Raw genomic sequence first — 4,818 nt, 5'->3', positions numbered from 1 at the left:
TCTAGCCACACTGTCATGGGTATAGAGCAAGTAGAGCAGTGGGGCTAAGCCCGTATCCTTGAGGTGCGCTTGTGTTGATTGTCAATGATGAGGAGGCATTTCCGATTCATACTGACTGTGGGCTTCCAATGTGGAAGTTAATGATCCAGTTGCTGGGTGGGGTGAGGGTGGTGGTGGGTGGGGGGGGGGGGGGGGAGCAGAGGCCCAGTTTTTGGAGCTTGTTGACCAGCACTGAGGGTGTGATGGTGTTGAAAGCTGAGCTACAGTCGATGAAGGGTAGCCTGATGTACGTGTTGCTGTTGTCTAGGTGATCTGGAGTTGAATGGAGAGCCAGTGAGATTGCATCTGCTGTGGAGCAGGAGGTGAAATGCAGTGGGCCCTTATCTTTACTTAAATACGAGTTAATTCTGGCCATGATCGACCTCTCATAGCATTTTATCATAATAATTGTGAGTGCGACTGGACAATCGTCATTGAGGTAACTCACCCTGCTCTTCATGCACACCAGAATGATTGTTGTTTTGGAAAATTTTATTTATTGATCATGATAAGTCATACAATAAAAAATACAAGTAAAGAAAAACATAATTCATCCATGATATTTTGTAAATATACCCCCTGCGACCACCCCTAACCCACCCACCCTTCCCCACCCCCCTCTAAACTACCCCAAAAGAAAAAGAAGAGGAGATCACGTGACATAAAACCCTCACAGTTGTTTGCCCTGGTTCGGAGCAACACCACCAATGCAATGGGAAGAAAATTAATAATTCAACTCCATACATTCCAGATACGGGCTCCAAGCTTTAACAAAAAAAAAGAATAATTATTACATAAATTATATGTTATTTTTTTCCAACGGAATACAAGATCTCATTTCCAAATGCCATCGCTGAATGCTCAAATTAGTCTCATTCTTCCAAGTAATTGCCAAACGTTTTCTAGCTACAGCTAAGGCCAAACTCAAAAAAGCAATTTGAAATGTATTTAATTTTAACTCCAAGCTCAATTGCTTAATATAACCCAATAAAAATACTAAACAATCAAGTGGAATTTTCAGTTTAAAAATAGCTTCTAAAAGTTCCTTAAATCTACCCCAAAAAGGTTTCACCGTCTCACATAACCAAATAGAATGTAAAAAAAAAGAACATAAATCAGAAGAAATAAATTTATATTTTCTTAATTTTTCCAGAGTTAAATATAATTGATGAAGAAAATTATAATGAACCAGTCTTCACCTTACATTTACAATTTTAGTCATACTATCCTTACATAGATTCATCCAATCATCCTGAGAGATAGATATGGATAAATCTTTTTCCCATTTTAATTTAGATTTATAAACATCTGGCTTAATCATTTTATTCTGCAATAAAGAATACATCTCAGATACAAATCCTTTCTTGCCACCATCAGTAAGTAAAATCTTAAATTTAGACAATCTAGATAGCTGTAACGTGTGCCCAAAGTGATCCAACAATAGAGCTTTAATTTGATAATAAGAAAAAAGAGTATTCGAAGATATTTTATATTTCCCTTTCATTATTTGGAATGAAATAAAACTATCCTGCTTCATTACAATCTTCTACTAATTTAATACCTTTCTGATCCCACAACTTCAAAAGTTGATTATTAAGTGTAAATGGAAAAAGCTTATTTTGAAACAAAGGAGTTTTAGCCAAAAGTTTACCTTCAGTACCTATAATTTCATTTTTTTATTCCATAATTCCATTAAATGTTTGCAAATTATAATTTCTTAATAATTGAGAATTCCATCTATAAATAAACTGATCCATCTTATTCTCACCAATCTGAGATCATTGATCCTCTTTTGCTGCAGGTGAGAACCTTTGACTGTAGTAAAGAGAGCTTGAAAATGTCAGTGAACACTCCGGCTAGTTGGTTGAAGTTACAGCAGAGGTTCAGGAACTTCTGGTGTCCAGGAGCCAACTCACTGCCAGCAGAAGGTAAAGGAAGGGACCTCATAAATGAAGTGTTCATTAAGAATGAGGGAAAATATTAAGGGGCAGCCTTATAGAGTCACACAGGAGACAGCGGACGCTGGAATCTGGAGTTGGAGGAACTCAAGGAGTCGAACAGCATCTGTGGGAGAAAGAGAATGGTCACTGGATTGGAGTGGAGTCCTGGGTTTCTCCACCAGATGCAGGAGTGTTTTATTGTTTGGTGAGGTGTAAACAATGTATGAGGGATCTCCTCTGAGAGACAGAGGCCACACCGAAAATTTCTGGTTTGTGGTCACAGTGGGGCAAGACCGAGGCAAACATTAACCCACTCCTTGTCCTACACTTGAGAGTGAAAATGGAATATTGCATGAAACTCCAAATAGTCAATCAACACTTGGATACTTTAGAACAAAATAGCTTTGTGAATGCAAAATGCACAATGACGTACATTCTCTATTGAACACAGAACACAACTTCTCGTTAAAAATGCCCAACATATTCAAAACACAAGCCATGACATTTTTTTTAATGAGTCGGGAAGGGTCAAGATTGCTTTTGGATTTGGCTTAAAAATTAATTCTCACTTTCTCTGTAGGTGCTCATTCATTTCCAAAGAAATTGTGAAAGGAAAATAGAAATATTCCCTGGCAGGCTGTCTTCTCCATATCTGTCAATGGGACAAATCCTCCTCTTCAGTTTACAGACAGTGGGATAGAAATCTTCAACAAAACTAAAGCCCAAGACAGATCATTGACTGAGGCTTGACATTAATATTAACAGTGTAACCCATATTGCCTGGTTAACATCCTGCCTTTGGAACCAGCTGCTTGATGAAGCTTCTGGAGATTAGGTTGCACAAATGAGATGATAAAATATCAATTCCTTCTTTAGTGTGACCTTGACTTCATTTTTTGCTAGAGTTATGATCTTCAGTGTGTTAAAAGGCACTATATAAAGATACAAGTTGTTGAGGTGAGGATTCCCTCCTCGACACTCAGGCCTGAGCTCACAGAGGATCCTCTGTGTGGATTGTGGTCAGGACATCTTCTTCAGTGTTGGCCAGCTCCAGCACCAGTGAATACTCATTGAAACCAGAGACAAAGTGTGAGGCTGGCCTGGGAGGTACACAGATTCTCGGTAATCTTCGAGCAAGTTAAAGCTGAGTGATGATCTAGTTAGGTGAGTGATGTGCAACTGTTCAACATTCACTCCAAAATCAGTGCGAATGCTTTGGTGACAGTGTCAATGGTTAGTGAACGATATCTGCTGGGCAATCCACATGCCAGTTCACCTGTGACAAACTAAAACCCAATCTGGTCATCAGCTCTCATCACCCAGAACAGCCAACACAAAGTCAGAGGCAGGGAAAGCACTGAACCCTGCTGTTCAAAGGGATCAACAGGAATAGTGGGTTGATTTATTCCAGGAAGTATTTGTCACTTTGTGCGGTTGTAGCAGGAGCCCCACGCGTACAACAGAATCACGCGCAGTCACAACAGTTAAGCAAGCACATTACCAGGGCGCGTAGCCTCCAACGATGTCCCAGTCCTCCAGCTACAGGCCAGGCACCAGCAAGTAGGAAAAGCATGTGAATAAGAGCCCACACTTTTTATGGCACCCAACATCCGAGGCTGGAAAGTGACGTTACTACCGCATCCCAGAAGGCTCAGCATGAAATGAGCAGAGGGAACTATAAAAGCTGTGGTTAAGCACAATAAGGGGACTGATTCCTGACTCTACCGTCTCCAGTGTCGTTTATTGCCACTTGCGTAAGGTAGTGTCGTCAGATAGGCCACTAGATATTTTGGTGACCCTGATGGGCCTCAGCTACACTGAGTCCCACATGACTGACATAGACGAGCAACCGACGACTTTGAGGGTGGATGTCAACGCAGCTTCACTGGCTGCAGCACTGGTGCTGGTTAATGCAGTAGCAGTTCGCCTGCCTCCATCCTGATTGGATCAGCCACGTAGCTGGCTGCAGTTGGCCGAAGCGCAATTTGTGCTTTGGAACATTACATCTGAGGATACAAGATATTGGCACGTTGTAAATGCATTAGATACTACAATCGCAGCAAGGGTGAGTTCCTTCATCAATAACCCTCCGGTGGACCAGAAGTATACTAAATTCCAGGACTTTCTGCTGAAAACCTTTGAGCTTACTAGTCATGAACGGGCTATAAGGATTTTGAATACGCAATAACTGGGGGGCCGTAGTCCATCCAGTTAATGCAAGAGCTGGTATCACTAGCCACAGGCCATAAGGATTGCTTTCTTTTTGAGGCAGTTTTTATTGAAATTACCAGTGCATGTGGCGGTGGGTGTGGCGCACATGAATTTTGCAGAGCTGCATTTGGTAGCAAGAGAAGCCGACCGACTTTATGACCCTCCCCACAGGCTGACAAATTGCAGGTGCAGCCCATCTGTGCGGCTGATTTGTCTGAGCCCCACCCCCCGAAATGCCAAGACCACCGGCATGTATGGCAGTACTGCAACCACGTCCTGATCAGGGAAACAAAAGTTTTGGATACTGTTTTTATCATCGCCGATGGGGTCGCTCTGCCTATAAATGTAAGAGTCCTTGCACTTACCCAGGTCCACCACCACATCAGGGAAACGGACCTGCCAACCACCATTAATAGCTTTGGCGGTTGGCACACAACAAGGTCTACTTTATTTACATGACGTGATTTCTGGGGTGGATTACTTAATAGATACGGGAGCTGGGTTCAGTATTGTTCCCCTGACACACCTTGAGTTGGCACAAGGTGCACATACTCCATCTCTTTCAGCAGTTAATGGTACCACGATTCCTACTTTCGGAATGAGGAAGGTCATGATTCATATAGGTTCA

General features: G+C 42.0%; 1 long non-coding RNA gene across 1 annotated transcript; it reads right to left on the bottom strand.

The window, feature by feature from the left end:
* Positions 1-674: 674 nt before the first annotated feature.
* LOC138747897 (uncharacterized) lies at positions 675-3,563 on the bottom strand. Its single transcript, XR_011347723.1, has 3 exons — positions 3,481-3,563; positions 1,808-2,103; positions 675-804 (listed from the first exon to the last, which is right to left on the bottom strand). It is a non-coding gene; the product is annotated as an uncharacterized lncRNA (long non-coding RNA).
* Between the last annotated feature and the right edge of the window lie 1,255 nt (positions 3,564-4,818).

Source organism: Narcine bancroftii, chromosome 1, assembly GCF_036971445.1.
Source record: "Narcine bancroftii isolate sNarBan1 chromosome 1, sNarBan1.hap1, whole genome shotgun sequence".
NCBI lineage: Eukaryota > Metazoa > Chordata > Chondrichthyes > Torpediniformes > Narcinidae > Narcine > Narcine bancroftii.
This window is presented reverse-complemented; position numbering and strand designations above follow the sequence as displayed.